We start from the raw sequence: 19,783 nt of genomic DNA, 5'->3' as shown, positions 1-19,783 counted from the left end.
CCATTATTAATATTAGCTTTAACAACAGCAATTAACCAACTAAAGATTAACCTACTTGAAACCCAACAAAAAATTCAATAACGCAGCCCCTCTGCACTTGAGTCTCATAATCTTGCGACGGACTAAATAAAATTAGATTAAATTTATTAGTTTAAACCCAGCAGCAACGACTCAATAATTGAATCTCATCAATCTTGCGACGAGCTACAAGACCTTCGTTTAAACTTCTATGAGTGAACAAAAAAAAGTGTTCAAACTATTTTGTTGTGGATTTAAACTAGGCTGCAACTACACAACAACTGAGATTCAACAATCTTAAGACGTGCTAATGTCGTTAGTTCAAATTGTTTGTTTCGCGGAAATTTGCCTGGTAACGCCGGTGACGCGCGCAGCGCACTGCGAAAGAAATTTTTATACCTTTAGGTTTCAAATGGTAATACTTGATTTACAACTAACAATAACCACTTTCCATAGTAACAACACTAACCCAATTTACACATGCGAAATTCCCCCCCTATGTGGAAGAATTAATCATTAAGGCATATACACAAACAACGAAATATGAATGGAAGAAATGTTGAAGAACGCAAATAGAAACACAAGAAACAATGAACTTATTTATTGAGTTGAAAATAACAAATGTTTCCGGTTTATGAGAGCATTATCAATCAGTCCTTATTAAACTATGAGACGTGAAACAACTATCGATACGTGATTGAAAAAATTACCATTTATGGTCATTAGGCCTACACATTTTATGTTATATAAAATGGGTTACAAAAGTCCATATTATTTCCTAAAATTGACGTAAAACCAATCTGGGAACATGCTACTCATTTATTTTAGCATGTTTTGTACGTTTCTTGAACGAGAATAGTTCGTTTTATGTGTGCACACAACTTTTTTCAGACATGGCGTCGATGGCCATTTTGTAATTAACGCATGGTTTGTAGCGAGTACTAGTACTGTGTCAAATAAGTTCCAACACACGCGAGATAGCTATCTCTTAAACGAACTTTGCTTATCCGTAGGTTCCACGATTTGCGAGAATTTTCTTCTTCTCAAAGTCACTTAAGGAAATTTAGTTCCCTTACCTTGTGTCTCCGGAACGAAGAATCCAGCATGCACGAGTCCACTCCTTACCTCTCTGGGAACCAAGAGCTCGACTCACTTCCAACGTTTTATCTGCGTTGTATTTTACTCCATGCTTTTATCCACCGTTTTATCCTAACAGCAGATGCCAGATTCGTCCAGAAACCACTGGAAACAATTACAATTCCTTCAATCGTCGTGACATAACTTTCTTCACTCCATTTTTCTTTACCGGAAGTCCATTTCCATCACCGCGCACCCCTATCGATAACTACCATTCTTTTTCGCAGAGCACAATTGTCTTTACCAAACAACAATTTACATGATTTAGAACTCACACGTTAACAAATATGTGTATGCGTTAAAGAACCTATTATAATGCTTATTAAGATAAACTTTTTGCTGTTAATTAACCAATGGCATCTAGACCAAAACGCTGTATATTTTATTATTTTGCGCCATAACTGCGAATTGCCCCTGCGTGCAGTGACCGACACATCAAAATGTCCTTGTGCATAAGGAAACCGCGAGAAAATCGGATATCAAACAAAGGAATTTACAATTTACATGCGCACAACGGTCAGAGCCATCTAGCGATTATTCGCGTAAGTACTAAAGCAACAAAGTTTTTATATTGCATAGGCATTCCACCTATCGTGAATTCTCTGCACTAGACGAGTTCATCGTCTTAGGACATAAGTTGGGCTACTTTACCCCAGCAAACACACACGAAACTCAAGTTTCTAGAATACCTTATGACAGCTCGTCATAAATACATTATAACTAGGGCCCAGGACTTTGTCCTACCTAGGTATATAAACCTGTAAAATATGTATGTAATTGTCATAAACATTTAAAAATATATCATAAAAAATTTAAAGTGTCAGAAAAATGCAGAAATATTTCCAGTAAAGATAGAAATATGCACAACACTGATTTTGAATTTCTCATTATACGGGAAGTCTGTATCTTCCAGAGAAGATCAACTAGGGTGTGCATGGGGTATTAAAAGAAGTCAAAATCTCTTTAACCAAAGAATGTATTGGGGAAATACTGAAAATATCGTGAGGTTAACTGCAATTATCCTACGTTTTATTTACTATTACACCATTCTGCAGTGGTGGCGATTGGGTTCCAAAACTTGTGGGGTGGCAGGACAGTTTACTTTCCCTTGTTATATTAGGTTTAGTATAGTGCGGGAGAAAAAGTGGCAAAGGGGGGGGGGTAAGCCCCCCTCCTATTCGCTGCAACTGCCATTCTGGAAACTAAAGCATAATTGGCAACTGGTATATCTAAGCAATCAATCCACAAACACAACTTTTTTAGGCAGATTTTAACTATATAGAATCTGAAAAACTGCCTACAATATTTTTGTCAGAACATGTACGCTTAATATTATTTCCGTTCCATCTTGTGGCAGCAATCAATACACAAGCAGTATTTTAGGGAGATTTTAACTATAGAATTTGAAAAGCAGCCTACAAAACTTGTTTCAGAATAAGTTACACTAAATACATTTTCGTTCCCAAAATGCACTTGATATTAAAACTCCCATACTCGATTGCAGATAGAGTAGGAGTTGTAATGTGCTGAATGCTATTTTTACTTTTGACTGCTTGTTGTTAGAGGCGAAAAAAGGTACAGAAATGAGAAGAATTGAAACTTGTTTACTTAGGGCTACCATATTTTGAAATGCTAAAAAGAGGACATTTTCTTCGAAAGCCACACACACCATCAATTTATTCACAAACACGAAAACATTACATAAATCACACAATTTATCACCATTAAATAAAATATTATTCTCCATGATATTATACTGCCACTAACCTAACCTGACTTTATAGTATTGACGTCCACCCTGTTATATTGAACTAACCTATTCTTATGATTGTGTATTCTGGATTAGTCTTTTTATATATAGAAACACAGTACCTCGTTATTTGTTTCCTTCCAACTGCTCCTTGTTCACATTAGCCCAAGCATACCCAGATAGCAAGGTAGACTTACCTCAAATCCACATTAAGTTTGCAATGCAAGTAACGGGAACTTGCAGGAAAATTTCAGAGCAAGTCTGTAAATTTGCAGCAAATTGAAAGTAAAGGTACTAATTACCAACATTTGAACTTGCAGTAAGTTCTAACTGTAACCTGCAGCTAACTTGCACGATAAATCTCAAGGCTTGCTGCAAGTTAACATGAAACTTGTAAGGCAGGTGTTAAAGTCTCAAAGGCTTGCTACAAGTTAACCTAAAACTTGCAAAGTAGGTGTTAAAGATCTGAGGCTTGCTGGAAGTTAATCTGAAACTTGCAAGGCAGGTGTTGAAACTTGCAGCAAGTTGACCACAATCTTGCTGGGCAACTAACACCAGCAGGTGGTGGGTCCGAATAAGATAAAGAAGTAGTAGGAAAAAATGGTGTATCAGAGAAAATTAAACCAATAGTTACACATACTTATTAGAAAATGTGGTTTCTAATGAGTGTGTGTAACTATTGATATAATTTTCTCTACTACACAATTTTTTCCTACTAGCCCTTCATCTAATTCAGACCCACTACATGCAGTAGGGTAAATATTCCCACCACAGAACCAAGTAGTCACATTTTTAACCAATATTTCCAAATCTAAGGACGAATGATATGTAAAATTGACACTAACTACTAATTGATAAAATGAGTAACATGAAGAAAAATGCAAAAAAGACAAAAAAAATTGTCAAACTAAATTCAATGCCATTAAATGTACATGAAGCATATACGAACTATTTTGTAATTCTTATGCACACATCAAACTAATTAATAGTCTCCAATAAAAATACATAAATTTGCTGCAGAAAATAAAATAGCTAAACACATGGAAAATACTTGAACTATTTTTTAAAAAAAGAAACAAAAGATATGGACTAATTAGTTGGAGAAGTATGAATAGATCTCTCATCAAAGGGAAAGTGAATTTCTAGTTAAATATATTCATTTTGAGTTTACACCCAAATCCAGCAATGCGCTTCCCCCAAAATTATATTGGACAAGACTTTACTACATTTGCAGCCTGCAGTTGTAAACAGATTATTGTAATTTGATCAAAGTGAAAGTGGATGTAGTGTTATAGATGTGGCATTCATTCATTTTATAATAAAATTGCAGTTAATAAATTTCACCTGTAGCTTGTAAGTAGGCATAAAAGAAAAATACCACATGTGTAGTTTCAACTCATTATTTATATTTCTCATGTTTTTACAGATCATGTATTCATTCAGTCTTGTAAGGGGTCCTTAGTCAGGCTCTTCCATCACTTCCTGTTGTGTCTATGTGGGCTTCCAGCTTCATTTCTCTGTAATAAAAAATGGTGGAAAAAATAAGATTCGTGGCATCAATTCAAGTTTCATTACTCCAAAACTATTTTCTTTAACAAAAACACACACAAAAATACATTTCTGGGTACGGCTGAATTTACAGTGTACTCCAGAGGTGTGACATTATCAATACTTCATTACTTCAACATTGCAAGAATTCCTAATTTTTTTGATTACATGTGACAGTTTTCAATGCATTATAAAATGCGACATATTCTTTGTTCTTTTAAGCTGATTTTACACACACACACATAGAGCAATGATACTAAACCTTCCATATAAAGGTATATCTCAACTACCATGCATCCTCTCAAGGAATCCAACCTTGAACCTTTTTTTACTAGGCGGTGTTAATCTTTTTTTTTAACTTCACATTTCTGCCAGTTTTGGCTAATCATGAAGATGAGAATGTTGATGATATGATAAAATTGGTTAAGAGACACTCACAACGAACATCCATGTCCCGGCTGAGATTAGAACCCAGGTTCTCTGGCTTCATAGAGTGATAATATTATCATTGAAACAATATACTTGGATACTAGAAACCCCAATACATATACAGGGTGGCTACAAACAAGCAGAAATGAAATTCCCTGACTTTTCCAGGTTTTCCAGGACAAAATTTACATTTTTCCCTGACAATTATAAACTAAACTAAATCGATGTTTTTGCAAATGGAAATAATAAACTCATACACATCCACGTATGGTTTTGTTAAGTACCAATATTATCTTCTATGAAATTGACTAAATTTCTGTATTCTCTATGATTTGAATTCAAACTGCAAAATTGTGAATTTGGAAAGTTATTACAATCCACAAGCTAGGGAAGGATTACGGAATTTTGTCATACGCAGTAAGTTTAATACTTGATTATTTTTAAAGTTACGACTAAATGAGATAAAAGTGAAGAGTGATTGATTAAGAAATACAATTTGCAATTTATCAGTCTCCTTATACATTCTCGGTATTATATGTTGATATTTCCACTAAGGTTTGGAACCCTCTGCTTGCAAGAACCATGAGTGCAGACTCATTTTTCAATGCATAAAGCTACTTCTCTCTTCTCTGTAAAGCAAACAACTTAACTCTTGCATATAAGTGAAACAATTGAATCGAACAAAATAAAGTGTCATATTTCCTTACATTATCAATGGGATTTCTGCTTCAGTACAGTATATCCACGTGAAGTACTGTGAAACTGACAACATGCAGTTATACCATTAATGCTGACGAAAAGGGTATGTAGGTATTAGAAATTTAACGCAAGGAATTTATAGAATTGCATTGTATAGGTACCTGATTTAGCTAACCACACATTAAAACAGGAACACACTAATAATAAAAGCTTCTCAACGTTCATATACGAGGGGCATCCTGTAAAAAGGTTCAATGGTGCCTATATGCAGCACTAGTGGTCAGAGATAGACACACACACATGCAGGCAGGAAGAAGTGGCATGTAGCTGTAATCTGGTACATTTGCAATGCAGCCGTTTCAGGACAGTTCTAGGTTAAAGATTGCAGCTCTCATATAGTCTCCCACCAACTGCGATGTAGCCTACATTGCACGCTCAGAATTTGGCACAGAGCCACCAGCAATTGTGTGAGGTGTGCAGACCGGATGTCGTGAGTGATAGTATGGTCAGACGATGGTGCAGACAATTCACGGAAGGCCAATCGAATGTGCACAACCCCATACAGCTGAGTACACCCGGGCCCTTTGCATCACTTCAGGTGAGAGATCTTGGACCACTCCCTGTACAGCCCTGGCCTTGAATGTACCGACTTTCATCTCTTTGTTTAACTGAAGAGGTTTCTGGCAGGGCAAGGATTTGACAGCTACACTGCGGTAGAGATAGTTCCAGTCTTTGCTGTCAGACACATATACCATTGGCATACAAAATTTAGTGCCATGCTACGACAAATGCCAGAACAACGGTGGTGATTATGCCGAAAATTAGGTTAGGACTCACTGTTACTAATGCAATAAATTACAACTGATATTCATGTTTTATTTATGCCTAATCGGTAGGGACCTTGATATTTTGTTATTTTTTTTCAAATTGTGTATTTTCTTATTTTCTATTTTTTACTATACGGTGTTATTTTTCCCAAAATTCACATTTTCATTTTAGCGCATTTTCTGGCAAAATCTGATATTATACCTTCATGGTGTTTTTAAACTACTGTTTCAAATTGTAAGTCACATGGCTTACGCCTCTTCGTGAGAGTTTGATATCTTGAAAGTTATTTTGGGAAAGTTATTTTCCATACCCCTTTTTTAATTTTAAGGTAAGGATTTTAGATAATAGAATTTTCCCCGTATACACTGAAGGGTGCATAATGACCATAAGTGGCGACGCACCCAAAAAATTAAAATCAATCAATCTCACGTGACAGATACCGATATATTATGGCACCAAAAATTGGCATTATCTTATTTTGGACTTGTTAGTGTTACGTTTCCCAAAATTCGCGTTTATGTTTTAGAAGATTTATCTGCCAAATATACCGAAACTTAATACTCCATTGTGCTTTTAAACTATTATTTCAAATTGTAGGTCACATGGTCTACGTATTTTCGTGACAGTTTGATATGTTGGAACAGATTTTTGAGGAAGTAAAAGTAAAGTGCTTCCCTGCACTTTTCCATGAAGGTGTATAGGGGTGTGGAGTTAGGGCCCCACACTTTCTTGATCACGGCTGAAGGTGGGGGTGATGTGATCAGCACCACGCTCCTGGCTACCTTTATCCCTCAAAGTTTCCTCAAGGTACCAGCTTCATATGATGCTGGGTGGGCGCCGGAGCAGTTTGAATAGGTGGAAAACATCCCGGTTCTCCTCCGCAGGGGATCGACCCCGGGTCTCTCGCATAGTAGTCAGATGCCCTAACGACTGCAGCTCCATTATTACTCGCTCGACAAATGCCGATGGTGCGCACTTAGCTTGGTAATTCAAAACACATCTCGCGCGACAAATACTGAAGATGTGGCTCCCGTGTGACGGTAGATACGCACTCGATCTCCTGTTAGAACCCTGCCACTTTGCTCTGTGATGCAAATGGTTTTGATAGAAGTTGAAAAAATCGTGGGAAATACATGATTTAATGTGGCTGTCGGAATTATTCCATGTACGTATAACTCTATAGTTTACTCTTGAGTAAAATGTTGGAAAACTGGCATGTTCTATGTACACAAACATGGACTAGAAAAGACAAGAATGTTGGATTTCATGGAATTTTTCGTTGTTTTAGGACATTTCTTTTAAAAAAATTGCTAAAAATTCCAACAATTGGCATTTTATGCCAAATTCGCATTATTTCGATATTTCGAACAGGCGAAAAATGTGTCCAGACATCACTAAACATTCCTAAACATAACTTCATTGCAATTACAATTTTTCACGGTTTTGGCGTTTGCGAAAAATCAATGTCCCTACTAATCGGAAATTACTTTCTGACCACCCCTCGTATAAATCAGTAGATGGAAAGTGAAAATTTAGCAGGGCTGGCAGAGAAAAGTCAATTCTTGAAGAAAGTGATTTGCTTTTATGATTGAATGAATCGAGTAAATATGATATAAAAACATTTACGTATTTATTATTAGTATTTTATTTCATAATATTGGACATTAACCTTACTCAGTGAGAGATTAATGACCATCTCTCACGAGTTTAAACGGACAGGACAGAGAGTGGCATTAACTTCATTGCAATACTAGTGTTGCAGTAAATTTGAGGTTGCCAATTTTTATAACATTCACCAATGCAGATTTATGTTTCACTTTTTCGTGATAGTATTCAATATATATCACGTTTGGTTGGATTCTTCTTGATATCTAAGAATAGTGCAATGTCATTGTAAACGTATGTTAACTTGTGCGAAACCAGTAATACGTCCGGATGATGAAGGAAAACCTTCGTAAGCACTGCTACATTAAATAAGGTGAAGTGAGCCAGAAGAGTAATAAAATTCCAGCAGCATATTTGCAGTCTAAAGCTCTTCTTGATTATGCATGCGATTTTTGTTGGATGTTGCAGTCCATGCAATTTCTGTCGCATGTTGTAGAGAGATACTTTGTCAGGTGGCGATATTCGACAAAAATCGTATGTATCAATGGAGCCTATTTGTTTCCATGTTCCTTCAGTTTGCCCAACAAAATGCCTTACTACGACGTCCGACAACTATCAGACGGCGCCACCCGCTCTTATTCTCTCCATCTGTTGACAAGTCCCCTTACTGCTCCCATGCGGACAAGAAAAAATGATAATTCAATGCATTTTCCACGTAATATTTAGAGGCTTAACCTTTACTCCCCTGATGATACCATATGGTATCATGGTGGTGATTACGAAATGAATGTGCTTTTTGGACCTTCATACTCTTATGTTTGGGTGGAAACTCTGACACAGGTCTGGAGCAAACCTGGGAAATTCATATGGATGACCAACATCCCCCTCTCCGCAACATATCCATGCCACATTTCCGAACAGAGTTTCACAGTTTGGCTCATTATTCAACTTGTATGGCACCCAGGAACATGAAACATGTTTCAATCTCTTTGGAAACGTCCATTCTTTGAAGAGAATATTAAGGTTTGCGCCTTCTCCCCAAAATAGCGGGAGAAGAGGGGGCAAACTCCAGATTATTTTTTTTTCATTGAAATTCGGTGGTCGCGCCCCCAAACCCCCCTTCCTCGGTTCGGCGTTCTGAGTTGTACACGGTTGCATGCTATGATCTTCTAGCTGCAAAACGAAACTTACCCGAAGTAGAGTGCTCTCATAGTGCCCCAGCAGTTATAACAATTTTCCTCCAAAAATGCAAATTACCTATTTTTCGTAAAAAAATCAAAAAAAAAAAATCACATTTTGGCTTATTATTCAACTTGTATGGCACCTAAGAACATGAAACATGTTTCATTCTCTTGAGAGTCCATTCTTTGAAAATAAAGTTCGCGCCTTCTCCCAAAAATAGCAGGAGAAGAGGGGGCAAACTCCAGATTTTTATGTTTTTCCATTGAAATTCGGGGGACGTGCCCCCCATGCCCCCCTTCCTCGGTACGGTGTTCTGAATTGTACAGGGTGCATGCGCTTATGTTTTAGCTGCAAAACAGAAGTTATCCGAAGTAGATTGCTCCCATAGTGCCCGAGTTATAACAATTTTCCTCCAAAGAGTGTTCGAATTTAAAATTCCCGCCGAGAAGCCCTGGCGAGAGAAATTTCTCTCTCTCTCTCCTCCCGACTTCACTGGTTTCTGGCGCCGTGGTTGTGTTGCGCATAAAAGGGGCCTAAAAGTTGAGGCCGAAATTTACGAACGAAATTTCCTGTTCTCGTGAAGAGTTCCATAACGATAACTTTAAATAAATAAAAAATAATAAAAAAAAATTAAAAAAAGGTCAATGAAGACGAAATTCCCTGACATTTCCCTGACTTTTTTTGACACCTCAAATTCCCTGACTTTTCCCGGTTTTCCAGGTTTTCCAGGTCTGTCGCCACCCTGATATACATACAAGCATGAGCGTATAATTGTTACTTCTGTTTGTAAACTACAACATATTTTTGTCAAAAATTGTTTTCTATCAGAATAATTTCTTTGGTAGCTAGAATCCACGAATTAAAATAAAAGTAACATTTCTGAGCACCACAGTTGGAATAAAGCATGTTAATGAAGACCCTTACCTACCGTCTCGAACAGTGCTCTGAATTTCTCTTTTAGCTTATTTCTCACACCCCTCCAACTATAAATGAACACTTGCCTTTGTCTGTCGAAATCTTATTGAATTATATTTTGGGTGAACTGTCTGACAGACATACCATAGTAGTTGTTTTTTTTAACGTTCTCCTTCTAATGGCAAAATATTACATATAACTTTGACCTCCTGCTTTTCTGACAAGATAAAATATAGACATTTTAAGAATTTGGAATTTCCCCCTCCCCTTCCCCAACACAACTGTTACAATTTTTGGCCCATTTCCTTCCTCACTGCATAAATTAACTTATATTTCTTTAACTATAAAATAATAAATGAAAGCTGCTTTAAAATAGTCTTCTGTAACCATGTAAAGTAATGTAAAACACGTCAGAAATTGAGAATAGTAAAACTGGTAATTTACAGATCAAAATCAAAACAGCAGTCTGACAGACCCCTCCATACTAGTTGTGTGATTATTGACAGCCATAGTACTTGTGGGTTAATAATAAATATTTTTTTTAAAAAAAAAACTAAACATAGTTTTTATCAAAATCAAATATAAAATGCTATTTTGGTGTTAAAATCTAAAATTGCTTTTAAAACCCTAAGGTTCTCTACCTTCATTGGTGTCTTGTAGAATTTTGTGCAGAACATTTACATGGAGATGAATGATGAAATTGATGAATGGACATTCACAAATATCCATGCCCAGGCCAGGATTCGAACCCGGGACTCCTGTATATGTATGAAAAGATAACAGTTTCTCTGCATAACTTCTATCAGTTCCTGCCAAGATAAGAACTCAGACAATACTTAACAATTTGAATTACACTAATTAGTATCCAGTGCTCGGAAGGCCAGTGCCTGCCAAGCTGATTTTTAAATTTAACATTTCACGTTTGTCAAAAACAATGTATTCAACATTCTGTATTTATTGAATATAAAACCAGAAAAGAAATGTAAATCTACTTACTCACTATTTTGGTGCGTTTTGGCCTGGTTTCTCCACACGTTCTCATCCCTTGCAATACTACTGCTAGTGTCCTGCATGCACCTGGAACAATAACATTTTGTGTTTCTTGAAAAAATACTCAATACTTTACGAACAAAATGAAACCTAAATTATTTAGGGACACTTCAGTACACTTCAGCCCTGACACAACAGTACTTAAAAGTTACTTGGTATGAAAAAGAAGAAGAAAGAAAACATTGCACATAAATTATCATATGCAATTTTTTTAGCAGTTACAACAGGTCAATGCCCTAAAATGTCTCTATAACAAGGTTACTTTGCACAGTCATGGACACTTGTGGGTTGTAACAATTCCATTGAAAGTTAATGGAATTGTTATAACCCAGAAGTGTCCGTGACTGTATATACAATATACCATAAATAGGTTTGGATGAATAAAATTTTATTTCAATGATACTCAAAAATATGTAATTTTCCTGGCCATTGACAGAGAGCCCCACGAACCATTGATGGATAGCCCCAAAAACCATTCATGATAGCCCCACGGACCATTCATTTCTGGCTAGGTTAGGTTAGGTAAGCGTAGTTAAAAAAAGAAAAAAAATTCTCGTAAAAAAAAAGGCACTTTTGGAAACACTGGCTTGCGCAATCTGCAGGTACATAATGGAAACAACAGCATAATGTCGCTTTACAGAAAATGCAAGTTCTTTACATAAAAAGTGATTATTTCTTGTTCTACAGCATTCTATGGTGAACTTTTCAGTTTCCGCGAAAGAAAATACCTCGAAGAACTTCGACAATGCTACAGTACGTAGTTTCTCCGGTATACAGGGTGCTCAGAAATTCCCCTTACAAACGCCTAGGGCAAGTAGAGGGGACTGAGTAGACAATATTTGGAATAGGAACCCATGTCCGGAAACGTACCGTTTCCGTGCTACAACCATGACAATGTGTCGGATGTGCCTGTGTTGGTATGCAACCGGGTAGGCAGTACATGACGTCAGAAGATCACCTTATAACCTAAAGTGACATCATTTATTACAACCATGTCAAATGAGGTGTTACGTAAGGGACAGAAGTGAATGACGTCCATAATAGAAACCAATTTATTTGGTAACAAAAAGAAACGTACTATTCATTGATCAACACCTGTGTCGACAGTGGAACGCAACAATTTGTAGACGTCACGTGCCATCAGGTGATCTTCTGACATCAAATACTGCCTACCCGGTTGCATACCAACACAGGCACATCCGACACATTGTCATGGTTGTAGCATGGGTTCCTATTCTAAATATTGTCTACTCAGTCCCCTCTATTTGCCCTAGGAGTTTGTAAGGGGAATTTCCGAGCACCCTGTATTTGAAGAAATCCGTTCGGGCGATATCACATATTACAAATTGCAGTGAAAAACACAAAAAAATCTGACTTTACAGACCAGCTTTGCAAAGATCAAAAACATTTTTTTTACTGTCAATATTAACCATTTTCCATTAGCATGGTTACAATAAAGTGCATGACATGGAATCAGTTTGAGTTAATTTTGAAAATATGGTTTTCACAGTAAATCTGGATAATTCTTGTGATCATGAAGGCTACTGTCATTGCAAATGGTTGCACAGATATTAGAAAGCCAAAATATTTATGTATAACCAGAAATATAAGGTTAAAGCAAAGGACAAAAACTATTATACTCACAGGAAAAAGGTTGACTAATTTCATTTCCAGTGGAAAGCTATCTGTCAGCTGCAAAAGAATCAAGAATTAGTTAGTACAGATTAAATATAATGAGGTACAGTTACTCTTATATTACCAAACAGTGACAGTTAGAAAAAACTTGGTTGTGACTATTATCTTGTAATCAAAGAGTCTAGACTTAGAATCCCGATGGAGGTGATGCAGTGAGATTCACATCAAACAATTATTTTTGAACCTCAATATTTGTCCGTTCCTCATTTCAATAGTGGCATTAAATCTATCAAGATAAAAATTAGGCCTCTGTACACAACTTTAATGTTAAGACAAAATATACACAAAACAGACATGTCACTAAATTTATGTTGTGTAAAGCATAAAAATGGACCTATTAAAATAATAAGAGACGTAATTTTCGAGAGTGGACATTTGGTCACCAGCACCTTCTGTAACATTTGAATTTATTTCTCGCATAAAATTTGATTGGTTTAAAAAAAAAATATTAAGTTTCTGGTGCATGGAAATAATGGAGTTTGGGGGTTAAAATGAATTCTGAAATAGTTAAGTTTTTCTCACAACGAACTTGTAAAGTAATTTGGTAACGGTACCAAATGTTTAACGATGTTCCCAAATTTTATAGAAGTATTAAGAAGTGCCTTAAAATACTGGACACATTTGTGGCTGATTTCCGTATGAGGCTCAAAGGGGGTTCGTGCTTGAGACCAGATGTCACATGAGCATGCATTGAAAGCATTTAGTGATGTCATTTTAATTCTAAAAGCCATAAACCTGACTCACCTAGCCTAACAAAGAAAGCATTTAGAGATGGTTTGTGAATGTTAGAGCCCTAAACTTAACATGCCTAACTTAGCAACGAAAGCATCATAGCTCTGTCCCCAACGCATGTGAAGTAAATGGTAGTGGTAGCCCGTATCCAAGCTTACATTAAGTGAATATCTGTTCACAAACAATCACATAGGAGTATACGGAAGCAAAAAAAATTGGGTAAATGTCTGTTATATCAGAGACACATTAAAATCAGATATTTTGTGTTTCGGATGGTTTGTACTTACCAATTGTGTATTGCGTACCATAGTTGAAGGTGCCATTATGCTTTTTACACGAAAATAACTACGATTTTCACAATACCAGTAATTCTTTTGGTTCCTTTCTTCCGTTGCAGAACATACAATATGGGTCACACAGCTGTGGATCATTGCGCGTCGGGCTTGTGTTTTGTCGATTTGGAGTCGGTATGCAGTATTTCCACCTTCTTAACTTTCGTGTTCATTATGTCATCACAAACCATTGACGGATAGCCCCAAAAATCATTCACGATAGCCCCACGAACCATTGACAGATAGCCCCAAACACCATTCATGATAGCCCCACAAACCGTTGACGGCTAGCCCCAAGAACCATTGATGGATAGCCCCAAAAACCGTTCACGATAGCCCCACGAACTATTGACGGATAGCCTCACGGACCATTTCCAGCAAGGTTAGGTTAGGTTGGGTTAGGTAACCATAGTTAAAAAAAATTCTCGTAAAAAAAGGCACGTTTGGAAACACTGGTGAGACTGCATGACTTCCGACACTCGGCCATCTGCAGGTACATAATGGAAACAATGGCATAATGTTGTTGCTTTGCACAAAATGCAAGTTTATTATATCAAAAGTGCTTATTTCTTGTTATGCAGCATTCTACAGTGAGAAAATACCTCCAAGAACGGTAAGAGTCTAGTTTGCGTCCTTTTCGTAAGAAATACATGTCATATATCGTTGGAAAGGTTATTTTATAAGGAATTCAACAAAGTAAATCCCAAGGCGAGGAAAAATTTCCTGGAGGAGAAAATCGAGAAAAACCGATGTTGTCCGGATATGCGTGATTGAACGTACTGAGGACATTTTTCGATGATGAAGCACATATTTAGGGGTGAAATGAGTGCTAATGGAACCTAACCTAACAGGCCTAACCTAACCTCGTTCCCGTGAATGGTTAGTGACAGAAAGTGTAAAAAGAAAAACAAACTTACTCTACGGATGCCGGAGCGCCGGCTGTCTGCTAGCACGGTTTTGTAAACGGGCAAGAAGGAGTGCGCAAAGAAAGACGTAAACGGGTAAGAAGGAGTGGACAAGAAGGACGTAAACTAGACTCTAGCCCCAAGAACTTTCAAAATGCTACAGAAACTCATTTCCGTAAGTGGTTTCTTCTGTAAAAATGAAGAAGTGTGTCTCCGATATAACATACATTTACCAAAAAATCGTTCTTCAGAAAGCATGGAATAAGTTATCACTCATATTCCAAAGCACGTGTTACCAGACATAAATAGGAATCCAATTGTGTAAAAAAAAAGGTAAGACTGCAGAATATGGGCTGCTTAGGAGGAAAGCGATTCCTAATTCTATGCTAATGGTTTGAAGTTATTAATCAGGAAAAGTAACTTTCAAGGTGCGGAAATGTGTAATTTTCGAAAATTAAACAAAACAAGAAATAAGAGTTCAGGATGGGCGCTCTTGAAATCGTGGCACTGCACAAATGTAGTGAAAGCAAAAAAAATGCCTACATTGTTAGGTAGCTAGGTTTAATTCTCTTAGCCTAAATAATAATTTGTCATTGTACTTATGCTAACAAAACCTAACCTAACGTTGTAGGCATTCCTCGTCGAAATAATGAAAAAAACTGTGCGTAAACAATATGGACGCGAACGAATGGAGAAATCCATAGCTTTTAGTAGCATGAAAAACATTTTTCATTGTATTTATGCTATTGGAACCTAACTAACAGGCCTAACCTAACCTTGTAGGCATTCCTCGTCTCAAATAATGAAAGAAACTATGCGTAAACAATATGGACACGAATGAATGGAGAAATGAGCCGAGAAATGCATTGCTTTTAGTAGCAGGAAAAACATTTTTTCGCACAAAAATATAATACTAATCGGAAAAATAACACCGGAAAATGGAAGCAAAATGTACGTACTTTCAGGGAATATAAATTTTGTTCGTCTACTTAGAGGAACATGTTCTGCAGTGAGACCCAATTCTTACCATCATTAATCTCGAATGAAATCACTTTATATATCATGAACACCGTTGAAATTTAAAAAGTCTCAGATTTTAACTGCATGATCTAAGCCATGTGTACAAATCCAGCTGATTTTTTTCTTTTCTTTTTTAAAGAGCAATCTAATCTAACTACTTGACTTAACAAAAAAAGCCATAGAAGAACCTCGCCCGCTAAATAAATGCAATATTATTTTTTATTATCATTTCTGTCATTTTCCCAGACAATGCTAAGAGTATTGTGAAAATATATACGGTATTGTTTCGTATCTCACATAGGTGTGCGTTTTTACTGAATTGTTTTAAACCAGTTTTAATTATTACTTATGAATTGTATAATTATTTACTTACCTTAGTGGTCACAAAATTCTTCTCTTTCTCGTTTAATCCAAGGTTATTAGAAGTATAGGTTGGGCCAATCCGTTGTTTACTCGTAATGACGAAACGACGGTAAGAGGTGAATTTATCCATGAAATGAATTCCAAATCTATGCGCTAGTGTTGCACTATGCAGATAGGAAACCATGCCAGAAACTGAACACACGAAATCGAGTACACAAATGAGCATTTCCACCCATTTACATTTTGTGGCTTCAGACAAATTGAAAGTAAATATAGATAGGTACTTATTGTTATGCGGGACAGAATATTTTTGATCGGAACGGGAATTTTGTTTAAATCCCGACATTCGGGACGGGAAATATTCGCAATTTCTCGACTAGTCGGGAAATCTCAAATTCTCATTTTCACCTTAAGTGATTTTCTTTGCATTTCTGGAATGAAAACTAACAATTTCCGATAAATTCCAGACACTTGCAATGTAGAAAACGTCAAGAATTAATACCGTTTTAAAATGACCATTCGGTATTTCCCGACTGCTCGGGATCCAGAAATTTAGGGAAGTCATTTGCTGAAGTCGTGATAACGACGGAATTTTTCTTTCCTATCCCGGTCCCGACTTTCCGAGATACCGCACACCACTTGTTATTATTATTTATTTTAGTTCAGCACAAGATACATCTTCCAAGTACGTTGAACATAATATATACGTTATATACGTTTTTCAAAAGGATTCTTCGGTCACCGAGCTTTGGATTCGTGTGGAAACGCTAACGTGAATCATGCTAATGCTAGAATCTGCATTGAGCATTTCTGCCCAGAAGATTATGTACGAAATCTGAAAAGTCAACTTTCAGGTTTACATCGAAGAAAGATCCTTAAGCAAGATACCTTCGACTCATTATTATGAGCAGGAATGTAGGGAGTATAATCCTGGTAAATACTTCGCCTACCATTTCTTTGCCATTGGTGTACAATTCTCTCTTGCTTTTTCCCTACATATTCACAAAAAGCAATAAAAATACAAACTGCTAACTTTTCATTCCATTTTGGTTATTTATTAAACGGTACGTGTTTGTATTTATATTTGATAAATTTGCTTTGCTCTTTCGGCCATTTAAGTCAATTGAGATTATGAAGAAGTGATAAAATAGATGAATGGCCAATCACAGTTCCCCTTACTTACAAGAGCGACCACAAGAAAAAGAACCTTCCTCCTCTTCCGTTCAACTCGGACTATAAGAGAGCATGCTCCACTCTCCCCCTCCCCTCCACACTGGGGTACGGTGCACAGGAGTCGCGAGCCTACGCAGGTTTCTTTGCTTGTGGTTCCACTATAATAGTAATATAAAATTGTACACTCATCTCACTTAGTTCTTCGGCAGTTTGTTTCTTTATACATCATATTTGGAGAAGATACGTACACTGTATATAACACACCTTATTACTGACTTCCTTGACCCTGGATGTAGAGGGTCGAAGAAAACAAAGAAATGAGCATAATTTTCTCTTCGGTGAAGATGTTGTACCTAAACCAAAAAAAACAATTCAAATAATGAATTCGACAATGTAAATTGATGAGATTTAGTAAATCATTTGATGAAGTGAACTAATTCTGAGTGGACTAATCGCAAAGGACATAATCAGCTCAGATCCTATTACTTCTTCATGGTATGTGACGTAAAGTTCCCGCCCAACCGTTTGACGGCGTTAGTGGTTATCGCATCTCCTTTTCCATAGCCTGTAGTACACATCCTTATCTAGACATTGTTCTTGTTCTGGTGTTTAATATCTGCATACTGCAACACTGTCGTTTTGTCATTTCACTTGACTTCACATTGAAGTGATGCATTCACTTGGCCGGTTGCACGTCATCGCACGCAAAAACTTCAACCGTTACCATGGTTTTGGGCCAGGGTTGGTTTAATCGGCTTGATAAACCACACGAATGATTCTTGTTTGAAGTACTTGTGATCATGTCCTTCCTTCCTTCTTCTTTGAGTGGCACACACCGCCTATGAGCGATTTCTTGCCAGGGGTCCTATTTGGTTTGTTATGAGAAAGTTTGTTTACATTCCAAATGTCTGTTTGTTTATGTTACAATGTTGTTTTTTCGTGCAAAGCTGTACAGTATCCACATGACATCAGACCGCGGCTCGTAGAGTAGAGTCGAAAGGGACATCGGAAATGGAATACCCACACGGTGTAACTGTTTGTATAGTGTATTGCGATGTTGTTGTCGAATTGGGCATTGTAAGAACAAATGTGTGATTGATTGAATAGGTTCTCCACACGGACAGGAAGTTGCAGGCACGATATATGAACTGGGATGTATAACGACGTGACCTGTACGCATTCGCATGGTAAACACTAAAACTGCACGGGGTAGGTTAATGTGTTGAAACCAAGGGCGTTTATTGCCGACTTGTGCATGCCATCTATATGTATTGGTATTGAGGAGTTGCTGGGTACACCAATCGTTCCATTGTTGTTCTACTTTGATTTTTACTCGTGGGAGGAGGTCAGTGTACGGCAGGCGCATCGGGGTAACAGTTTCTTTCGTTCTTGCTTGTTTGGCCATTACATCAACGCGATCTTGATATTTATTGAGGTCACTGTGGGCGCGAATATATGTGAAGGTTGCTGACAGACCCTGCTGTTGGAGGTCTAACATGATTCGGAGAATAAGATAAGGAAATACCGTTAATTTATATGCTGCCCGACCTGTTCGTGCTAACGTTTGAAGGACGCTCAATGCGTCCGTAAGAATTAACGAATGATCGATTCGGAACTGCAGGGCGAATTGTAATGCTTTATAGATAGCATAACATTCCGCCGAGAATATCGACATATCGGATGGGAGGGAAAATTGTCGGGTGATGTTATGAGATGGTACGTAAAAAGCACATCCCACACCGTCTTCAGACTTCGATCCGTCAGTATAAATAAAGGTTGATGTGGGCCACAAGTCTCTATAATTTGCATGTCGGCCATGATCTTCATATTGTATCTCTACTCGGGGTTCTGTGGGGATAGTCAGTTGATATACCACTTTTGAAATAACGAGTACAGTGTGTGGGCCTCCCCGATGGCTCAGTGGTAGCGTCGTCGCCTTGTAATCAAGGGGTTCCGGGTTCGATACTCGGTGGAGCTACAAGTGGTTCGGATCCCACTTTAAACTGTAGGTCTAGTCCCGATTGGCCTGAGCAAAAAGAAAAAAATAATAGCTCATAACTGAAGTACAAACGGGGGGCGGCGAATTCCATGCACCCGCGCAACAATCATTTCTTGACTGCAACCAATCTTTACTCGGCCTTGCCGCACAAGAAATGAAAATGAACTGAATAGCGTGAAATTCAAATAATTTTTGTTTCACTTTGCTCGAAATAAAATCGTTTCTTTAAGATAGGGTGACCATTCGTCTCGTTTTGACCGGGAGAGTCCCGTTTCATAGGCGTGTCCCAGTTGTCCCGTCGATATTATACAAGAAACACTATTTGTCCCGTTTTTTAAAAGTCTAGGAATTAGCTTGAAAACCAAGTCTAAATTTGAGAGATTCTTAAAAAGAATGACTTTCT

At 37.3% G+C, this 19,783-nt stretch overlaps 2 long non-coding RNA genes across 2 annotated transcripts in view; both read right to left on the bottom strand.

Annotated features, from left to right (window-relative positions):
• Nucleotides 1-19,783, bottom strand: part of LOC146003752 (uncharacterized) — a 434,112-nt gene that overhangs the window by 259,111 nt on the left and 155,218 nt on the right. The window lies entirely within an intron of this gene.
• Nucleotides 4,301-16,256, bottom strand: LOC146003541 (uncharacterized). Its single transcript, XR_014443828.1, has 4 exons — nt 16,219-16,256; nt 12,806-12,853; nt 10,753-11,188; nt 4,301-4,422 (listed from the first exon to the last, which is right to left on the bottom strand). It is a non-coding gene; the product is annotated as an uncharacterized LOC146003541 (long non-coding RNA).

The sequence above is a fragment of the Lepisma saccharinum genome, chromosome 20, assembly GCF_977018435.1.
Source record: "Lepisma saccharinum chromosome 20, izLepSacc3.1, whole genome shotgun sequence".
Taxonomy (NCBI): domain Eukaryota; kingdom Metazoa; phylum Arthropoda; class Insecta; order Zygentoma; family Lepismatidae; genus Lepisma; species Lepisma saccharinum.
This window is presented reverse-complemented; position numbering and strand designations above follow the sequence as displayed.